Here is an 11,191-nt window from a genome sequence, read left to right on the forward strand (position 1 = left end):
TTTCAATAGTGCCAAGCGTCTGGCACATACACTCGTAGATCATGGAGTTCGTTAAGGCTCCATGCCAGCCATTTCTGAAAAACCCAAATAAGGAGGCAGCAAAAAGAAGGTCTAGAACAAACGAAAATGGGCAATCATCGCAAGAGACTTCTAAAAAGCAAGAAACTGTGGCAGTACACACTACTATTGTTCCCATTGTTGTTCCTGCTTTTATTCCTACCACTGTCTCTATTACTCCAGTACCCCCAAGTCGATATGATGGAACTTTTCCAAAGTGTAATAAGTGCAACTTCCATCACATGGGAGTTTGCACGGAAATGCACTACAGAAACTGAAACAGGAAGGGCCTTGAAGAGTTGGTCTATGATGTTTTTCAGTTGAATTTGATGCATATGTGAATTGTCCAAAAGAAGAGGGAACATATTCGTCAATCTGTTTTTCAGACTCGACAAGTTCCTCATGGGACTCGAAGAGTTGGTCTAACTCAACGAGTTCACTGCCCATAACTCGACGAGTTGACTCGTCAGATCTCTGATTTTTTGATTTTCATATCTTGATTTGATTAGGATAACTGCCTTAATTCGTTTTTATTGCTTAAAATGGAATTTTCTAGAAAAGGTGATGGTATATCCTTATCAAGATAAATGATTTGGTCAAATTTTTAGATAAAGACAAAATTAATTTATTAACTTAATCATTTAAAATTTGATCTTGTATTTTTGAATACTTTTAAAAATACACCATATGGTTTTACAATTTAAAATTTAATTAAATAGTTTAATTTTGAAATTTTAAATTTAAGAACCTCGGTATTTTAAAAGGTTTAAAGTACATCCTTATGGATGTTATTAATAATTTACTTAAGTGTTTAATTAAAAGACAATTAATAAATCCATAAAGGGTTTAATTTTAATCAAATTAAAAGTTTAATATATATATATATATATATATATATATATATATATATATATATATACAGAGAGAGAGAGAGAGAGCTAGGTTCAAATGTGGATTGACATCTATTGTGCGGACGTGTGGACAGTGTTATTCTGTGAGAATGAAAAATAAAATATGTTGTTTGATAATATCAATACGTTCAATCTTACATAACTATTGTCATTATCACATATTCTCACTAATTAAATCATCTATGAGGTTATTATAGACTTTTTATTATTATTCTCATTCTGTCAGAATGTTGTCAGAATGTTTATTGAGTCATATTCTGTAAGAATGAAAATGAGTGAAAAACGATGTGAGAGAACAAAAATGAATAAAAATTAGTGAGAATGCATGAAAATGACGATATTTATGTGAGATTGAACGTATTCGCATTACTAAACAACTTATTCTATTAGTAATTCTCATAGAATAGCATTGTCCACACGTCCGCACAATAGTTGTCCATCCACATTATAACCTAGCCCTATATATACATACATACATACATACATACATACATACATACACACACACATATAATATATATATATATATATATATATATATATATAATATGTAAGAAAAGTCAGTCTTGTCGTTAGTAGGCCTCGTTCACAAAGCTGGTCTATAAGGGGTATTTAAGGAAGCGGCCTGTAAAATGACCGCCATTAGGTATCCATTCTTACCCACCGCACCCTTGACTAGTGGAGGATCATTAGCCGAACGGGTAGGTTAGGACACTAAACTCTCATTAAAAGTATAATGACATAAAGTAAATAAATGTTTTCTAAAATCCCATTCTTAGTTACTTTAGGAAAAAAAAGTGAATTTGATGCTAACCCATTAAATTGCACATTGCATCTTATTGGTCGTTAGTGGAGCGTGTGTGGTTAACTGGCACACTAATATAGGACCAATATTTTTGGCAATAGGTGTCTCGTAATTTATCATTGATCAATGGAGCGTGTGTGGTTAATCGACACATTGATTAGGTGATAAATGACATTGAGAATACCAATCTAATTTGTATGGTTATTCACATCTCGTTTGTGATCCTCGACATCCCAGTCACAAAGTGAGAGCATAATCGAGATTAAACATGCCATTGAATAGTTCAATGAATATCAAAAGATCTAGAAGTTTCATTTTATTGAAACTGGTAATTGGTTGCCTACCTAAAATAGATATGAATTTGATTACGACATCACTCTTCAGAATTCGAATCGAAAATATGGGTCCTAGCCTTAATTTAAATTTTGGGTTAATAATTAAGGATTAAATAAATCAAATAACTTGAATTCTTTTCTCCCTTTATAGATGTCAAGTTCAGACAACTATGGTCTTCTTGGAAATGGTTTTCCTTCTCTATCTGAAGACGATTTTCCACAAGTTGATTAGGGTGAAAGAATGTTCCCTTCTTCAAATGGTGGAACTGGAAATCATGCTTCTCTAACTCTTCCTCCACCACCTCCAGTGATTCTCCCCAACCCATGTTTCCATCAAATTGAAAAGTTCAAGGTCACTCAAGCCTTGTTGGCATGCAAACACCTAGATGGAAATTCTCTGTGTGTGCATATTCTAAACATGAAGTCGTATATTGACAGATTGGGAATGTTGGGTGTCGTTTTCCCAAAGGAGCTGGCTATTGACTTGGTTCTTCACTTGCTTCTTGAGTCATATAGTCTGTTTGTTAAAAACTACTATATGACTGACAACGACGTGACCCTCATTGATCTGACATATTTGCTAATTGCTGGTGAAGCAGAAATGCTAAACTGCACTGGTCAAGCAAATGTGTTTGAAGGATCAATCTCCCAAATTTCCATGGATCTTAGCAATGGCAACATTGGCAGTCCAGAAAAGGTTTCTCTTCCCAATGGAAAGGGATCGACCAAGGTCAAACTGTTTGACCATATGGTAAAAAGAAAAGCCAGTTCTGAGATAGTTCCATGTGCTATTCCTGAAGAGTCCATATGTTTCTATTACCAATTGAAGGGGCATTGGATGCGAAGCTACCCTGACTACCTGAAGGATCGCAGAGATACTAAATTCAAGTTGTATAACTCTACTTTAGGTGCATCCATTATTTAACTCTATTAAGTTCCTACTCATAGATTCTTATTACATGATGTGATAGTTACATTTTGATGTTTTGCAGGATCTAAGAGAAAGAAGAAAGCTTAAGAAGAAGAGAAAGCTAATTCTGATCGTAAGAGATGGGTTTCGGTCACATGGTTTGAGGATCAGATTTTTGAGCTGCTGATTAGGAGTTATGATAGATTAATAGATTGCTTAGGAAATATGTCTAGAAACATAGTTTTCATATGTTTGCATTGTAAGGATAAATTTTTCCGTATTTTATCAATAAAGTAAATTTTTTTTATCTTATTTACTTTATATATCCTCGCAATGGCATTTTTGAAAATTGGTGGTTATATTTCTATTATTAAGCAATAATAAATATGGATCTGATTCTTTGTTATTTGTGGTAATGTCATAATTAGCCAAGTCAAAATGAATTCTTATCGCCCAAGTTTCAGTTAGATAGAAACTTGGAGTCATACAATTTGAATTGTGTGGTGTATGAGAACCTTGATCGTTGGAAGATTAAGACTAATTTGTTGATTAAATGTTTGTGTGAGTCAAAGTGAAGGACTAAAGGATCTAGTACACATTGACGTGGAATATTCAGATCCACAACAAATGATGATAAATCTATTCGTCATGATTTACTGATGGTTCAATAAATATGGTTATACTTATAAGATTAAGTGTAATTCTGATTCGTTGAAAAGTTTCAAAGAATGGCAGAACGAATAGGAAGAATCTATTAGGCAGAAGGATAAAGGTTTCTCCAATCTGAAAGGAAAGGAGAGTACTTTAGTATCATATTTTATGATCATCTTAATGATTATGGAACTGTGTCACAATTTATCCTCTAAGGACATCTTAGTGAAATTGTCTCAACTAAGAAGATGAATCAGATATTGTTGAAATAGTTTAATCAAGAGATGAATCATACTTCGTTTCCAAATCAAGTTTTAGAGTCACACTCTAGTAACTACAAATCGTACCTTGAAGCTCATCTCAAACTAAGTAGGTTTATACCACCTCATGAAATGTGGAGTAAAAATGTTTTCTTGCTCTAGCACATTTGAAATTAGTAAGTTGTGATGTTGTGGTTAAAAGACAGATAAACTAAGACCAATTCCATGAGATATTTTATTGTCGAGAGTTCACACTAACTTTTGAATATTCGTTTTTTGCTTGTCAAGGAATGTTCCTTAAAAGAAAAACTTATATGTCAAGGAGTCAGTGGGAGTCTTAATGATCTTGAATAGTTTAAGGAATCAATCAAGAATAAACCTTCTAGTTACCACTAGGACACGACCTGAGGTTCACAACCAATCGTGTTGACACATTCTTGTTTCTGTGCACCTTCCAGTTAAGTTGACCATGCATGTGAGTTCTATGTTTCTCATTTGACTGCGAAAGGCAGAGCACATTAGCTAATGATAGTACATTGGTCAATGGATGTGAACTGCTTAAACATCATGGAAGACATCGTAAGCCTTTGCGCTACCAGAAGGCAAGAAACTAAGAATAAGCAAAGTTCAGTCCATGAAAGAAAAACTAAATTTGATTTTGTTTTTGTCATCAACCTTATCTTATGATTGTAGGTTGGAAATGAAAATTTCGCATGGATAGGAACACATACACCATAAAATCTAAGTGGAAAATGGTTTTACTCTAATTCAAGAAAATGATTATGAGGAAACAATTTTGATGGTAGATTTTAAATCTGAATTGATATCATTATGGTTAGTAGATGTAATAATTGTGTTCTCAAATTCGTATATGATTACGACATCCCTTTTCATAGTTCGAATTGTGAGAAATGGGAAAGGACTGTTTGAACGTTCAAGACTTATTGTTGTAAGTTCTGAAAGGGTTTAAACACACACGTATGCTATCTAATGAATGTGTATGAGCTTGAGAAGTATAGATGAAGACTTATCAAAGCATCACGTATTAGAAATCTAAAATTTAATAAGAAAGTCAAGAGCATTGATTTTCTGGAAGTCCGGTTGATTTCTGGATACATTTCAAAGCTAGTGGGAGCATAATTGTTATGCTAGCTAGAGTATAATTGTTATGATAGTGGTAGCATTATTGTTATGCTAAGTATGGCAAGTTGGCAATGCTATTTATAGGAAACAAAGTTTTAATTTGCAAATTGCTATATTTGAGAATTGATTTTCTATAAAAAGGATTTTGTGGAAAAGGTACTTATACTTCATTCCAAATCTAAAAGTTTAGATTTAATGGAACTTAGTCAAGAACATAGATGAATATTGTGTTGAAATGATTCAACATACGAAATTCTATATATGGAAATATTATAACAAAAGACTGATAAAGTATCATGTCTTTATGTAAGACATTATGTATCGAATCCCATATGCTTTGGATATAGGACTGATCACATATGCTATAGTATTCACTTGTTCTGATTTTTCCAAATTCCTAGGGCATTAAGAAGGGAAAAGGACTGGAGATGGATATGACTAGAGTTGTTGAACAACTGTAAAAGGACAATCTGAAGTTCGCTGAAGATTGGTTGCTTATGAACGGTTAGAAGTATAGCATTTGGATGGACCACACTAACATCTTTCAGATTGGGATAGTTCTTGATCAAAATTGATTGTCATATGGAAATATGGAAATGTTTCCATAATGGGAGTTGGTGATTGGAATATGAATGTGAGTTAGAAACCTTAATGCACAGAAGGTGTTCAAGGAGTTACCTTGAATTTGATACTTCATTACGATGAACTTGTTTTAAGTAACAAAGTTTCATTAGAGCATTTTGGGACATCGTGGCAAAGTGTTTGTGACTTCTAGGCCACATCATCACAAAAGGATGATTGCATGAAAGGTTAGATTCTGACACATTTAGTTGTGACAAGAATTTTGGAAATTCTTACACTAGTAATAAGGATTTGGAATTGTGATATGAGTATCATTGGAATTATGTCCAATTGATCTATTCACAAAGGAAGGACCATAGAAAGACATAGTATGCATGTGTATAACATGGCATGACTGATGTTTAATTCAAGTGTTTGGTTGATTAATCGAAACATTATACAATTAATAAAGTCTGATTGATATGGTGATTAAAAAATAAGTGTTTTATTTATATTCAATAGTTGTGAGACCATATTTAATTAGGTTATTATAGTGTTTCACTTCGCATGTTTTACTTCCTGAATAATTGGATTATTCAAAACATCCACAGTCGGTCATACTTTGGAAGTATGTAGTGAATTAAGACTGTCGTGAATTAGATTGTAGATTGTCTAAGGGTTTAGACATAACAATGGTTTGCTGCAACATTCATGAGTACTTTTGAAATGAGGATTTGAGTATTGGATTAACCCACGCTCAGAGAATTACTTCATGGGTTTTATCACGAGTAATTTTGAGACGGTAATATCTTATATTCTTGAAACGGAGACATATGAGTTGTTGTTTACGAGTCAGTTGTGCATTGATAATATGTAAATGCATCAGTAACTTGATGTTGTAAAATGTATTGTTGTGTATGATTTGATGAGTGAATTGTACAAGCATATGACTCGAAGTTTATCCATTCCTTTTGCCCTAACGGGGAAAAGCGTTATATGTGGGCCCCTCGACGATTTGATGGTAATATCTAAAGTGCTTAGCCAAGTCTGGACCAATTTGATGTGTTCAATTAGTAGTCTGATATTAGTCATCATAAATTAGAAATCGGGAAACAAACTTTGGACAGAGAGATTGATTATAATCCACGTCTCATGTCCATACGATATCTTGTAGAATGGAGGAATATTTGATCTCTTATCTTAAGGACACTCAACTAACTAGAGTTCAACAACGACTTTTGAAAGCTACGATTGTTTGTCAAATTTTGAGGTCATACTTGCAATCATAGTTATTAGACTTACCCAAGTGGGAGACTATTGGATTAGGTGTCTAATCCCATAACCATAATTGGTATGTACTTGATTTGATAGTAGCATGGTCATTTTGGGTTGCCTTCACTCTAGCAACTTAACAGGATGACTTTTGGAGAGAGAAGTTGAATTTATTATTTGGAATAATAAATTGATTTATTAATGTATTATGAAAATAATATATTAATTGAAAATCATGTTATTTAATTAGTATTTAATCAGAAATTAATTTGGAATTAATTTTGGGATTAAAGGAATTGGTTAAAGGGACATGGGTTGTTTTGCAAATCACTGATAGTTGTGAAATAGGGCTATTGGACTCCTTAGATGGGAGTGAATGAAAACTATAGGGAGGCCCTATAGGTTTCGTCGAATGCCTCTAAATGAGGAGTCCATGGGCTGCTTAAGCCTTAAGCAGGAAATTCGGGTTTCATCCAGAAAACCCTAGCATCCCACAACTATATAAAGACCCCACCACCTTTGGATTTTCGGCCAATGCTTCAATCTTGAGAACCCTAGCCGAAATTCTAAAGTATTCCCTCCTCTCTCCTCTCATCCTTTTGCTAGTGGTGGATGTAAGCCATTAGAGGTGTCATATTTGAGGCACTAAGCTTTCAAGAGTCAAGGATCTACAAGGTGTTCTTTTTATTGCTACATAACAAGTAAGGTAAACACCAAAACCCTTTTATTGTGTAATTTTCAAAAATTATATGCTAGATCTAGGTTTTGCTTTGGTATTCAATTTGGATGTTCAACTAGTGAAAAACTTAGTGTAACAACGTAAATTTTCAAAATTATTTTTTTCATTTTTAAAACATTCATTCATTCATAAAATAATGTTAAACACATTGTATCAAATGTTATTGTCACAAAACGTCTCCCCAGAATCTCTACAAAAACTCCAATGTGTGTGTACGAATCATGTTGGCGCCTTCTCGCGCTCATCATTAGTAACTGAAACACATAACACAACAATTGTAAGCATAAATGCTTAGTGAGTTCCCCCAAAATACCACATACAGCACATACGCCACTCGAGGCTATAATACGACCCTCCGGTCAATGTGTCTCAGCGGGACCCTCCAGTCCCGTAGCTCGTTGGACCCTCTAGTCTGGTCATAGCTCGTTGGACCCTCCGGTCTATATCATCATACAACATACAAATTTCACATAGCACATAATCTCACATATAACACATAAGACCCTCTGGTCATCGTATAGTACCACTCTAGGTAACGTATAGTGAGAAGACTTACCTCGATGTCTCGGTAAATATCTGACTCGGAAGAAGTGTGATCTAGCTTCCGCCTAATCACATAAAGTAATACTCTCATAAATACAACTGTACTCAACCCTAAAAGTCAACAAGGTCAACGGTCAAACTTTGACCCGACTTGTCGAGTGCACAAGGACGACTCGGCGAGTCTACACGTGTCCACTGACTCTCTTAGATCCTCTCCTGACACGTCGAGTACTCCCCTTGACTTGACGAGTTCCACCTGGCATGAATCGCGGGGCCAACCCGACTCAACTCGCCGAGTTCTAACTTGAACTCAGACCCCCGACTCTTCCTGACTCACCGAGTCATTCCCCTAACTCAACAAGTCCACTCACTGAGTGATTAACGGGTAACCTTCATACTACTCGCCGATTCTGTTCTTCGGACTCGTTCATGCCATGCACAAACTCAAAACAACTTCTGAGGCCAGATCTGTTCCATACAATCATAGATCTAGCCTCCCCAAGCATGATAATCACGTAAAGTTCGGACCTTGACACACATATAACATCTAAATGGTCCAAAATGATGATTTAGCCCTAAAAATAACATTCCAAGCTCATGGCTCCCAAAATGACTCATAAAGCTCCAAGGGTTAAGGTCTCTGGACCTCTTTGGATCCAGATCCAGAACACAAACTCGAGAAGGGACCAAATATTCCACTTAATCATCCTCTAAAAGGGTTAGAAAACGCTAACACTAAGAATCAACACCAAAACTGAAGAAGGTCCGAGAATAATACCTCAATACAATCTCTAAGAGCTCAAAAACCACCAAGATTGCACCTCCTTCAGCCTCCTCTTTCCTTGAACACTTCCTTCTTGCAAAAACACCCACAAAAGTTCAAGATTGGCCTCTCCTTCCTCACAAACACTCTAGATCTCTTTAGGGTTTCTCTCTGGGGGTTGGTGGCCGCAAATGACGGCCATAAGGCCCTTTAAATAGGTCTCAAACCCCAGAAATTAGGGTTTCATTAAACAGCGTGGACTCGCCGAGTCCACTCATGAACTCGCCGAGTCCAGCTGTGAACTCGCGTACAAATCCGAGACCATACTCGGCAAGTCTAGACGCCAACTCGCCGAGTCTCCCCCCAACACCCAAAAATAAAGAACAAAACATCATACCTGGGAATCCGGATGTTACACTTAGATCCAAATCAATTAGGGTTTCATGAACAAATAGGTTGTAGTTATGCTCATATCCCATCAAACAACAAGTAATGGGTGTAGAACTTTACATACTGGATTACCCCTGAGCCCAAAACATAAGTCTGGCTTGCCCCACGGGCCTACAGATCATGTTTGGCTTGCTCCCCAGCCTGATCAATCAATAGAATGAATACCGCTAAGCCCTTAGTACGAGTCTGGCATGCCCTGCCCGACCCTCAGTTCATATCTGGAATGTTCATGAGTCCTCAGTATGAGTCTGGCATGCCCTCCCTGGCCCTCAGCTCATATCTGGCATACTCCAGGGTTTGTTGGCTACAACACAAAGCAGTACTACTACTACCTCAACCCATCCACACAATATATCGACATATAATAGATAATATCATATATAGATAAACATGCAGTATCACAGGTAGCCTTATAGATCTACCAGACTAGCATATCAATTCTAGCAAGCATAACTATTCCATACTCAACATCTCAACAAATATCTGGTTATCAAACCAATAGGCTGCCTTGGTGCCTTCGACTCGAAAGTACAATGAAGAAAAACTCACCTCATAAGTAGCTAAACTGATAAGATGTAACTCCATATCTCAGCTCCTGACTCAAATGCCTACAACCACCATGTGACCAATTCCACTAAAACTCTGAAATACCCAAATGCCCTCAAAGGTCAGGTTGGTCAACCATGGTCAAAGTCAAAGTCAAAGGTCAAGGTCAACCGTCCATGTTGACCCAACTCGTCGAGTGCACCCACAAATTCGTCAAGTTTCTACAGTACTCAGAAAGTCGGGGAAAACCCAAGCCAACTCGCCGAGTTAGCTGGAAAACTCACCGAGTTTTCCCCAACTTAACACATTCAGATGATTCTTTGATTCCAGGGACTCTAAGGCTCCGATTTGAACTCCAAATGTGTCAAAAAGGATAAAGTTTCCAATTTTATCCTTTGGGGCTACTCCAAATGCTCAAAAACCCTTCCACAAGGCTTGAGAACTCATAGGCTTAACCATTAAGAACAAAATCCTTAAGATCTGGAACCCAACTTTTCCAGAAGAGATTCTAGCCTCAAAAGCATCCCAAAGGTTGGTGCTTTATAGACATGCATGTCCAATGCATGTCTTGAACCCAAAATGGGTCAAAAAGGGAAAATATTACCTAAACTCCATGCATGGCATCAAAGCTTGGCTAAAGACCATATCTAAACCACTATAAGGTCACCTTGACCTGGAGATTCATAAAGTTGCAAACTTTATGAAGTCCATCCATGCAACATCCAAGAATAAGGAGAAAAGGGGTCAAATCTCAAGATCTAGCTACATAGATAGATAAAAATCGGATCTTGAGTACTTACAACGGTCCAAAAGAGTGCCAAATTAAAGATGAGAGCTTAACTTGCTAGATCCTTGCTTCCTTCTTCCAACTTCTTCTCCTTTTGCCTCAAAAGAACCACACTAAAACACAAAATGAGAGGGAAGGGTGATTAGGGTTCACTAGGGCTAAAAAAGGGGTTTGGAGGCTGATAAAGGATCAACCCTAGGGACTTAAGGAGATTAAATAGGGTGCAAAACTCTAAAATTTAGGGTTTCTCACCTAGTCGCCAACTCGTCGAGTTGGTCCAAAAAGATATGCCGCCCATAGTCCTTTCAACATGTGGAGTTGAGGCCATCAACTAGCCGAGTTCCAAGGGAAACTTGTCTTTCAAAGAATAAATCTCATACCTGGAAATCGGGATGTTACAAAACATGATTATTTGATATTGTTCGTTAATCAATTGCATAGTTAAAAAAAAAAAGATC

This window comes from Lactuca serriola, chromosome 5 (genome assembly GCF_051521515.1).
Source record: "Lactuca serriola cultivar US96UC23 chromosome 5, Lser_US96UC23_V15, whole genome shotgun sequence".
Lineage (NCBI taxonomy): Eukaryota > Viridiplantae > Streptophyta > Magnoliopsida > Asterales > Asteraceae > Lactuca > Lactuca serriola.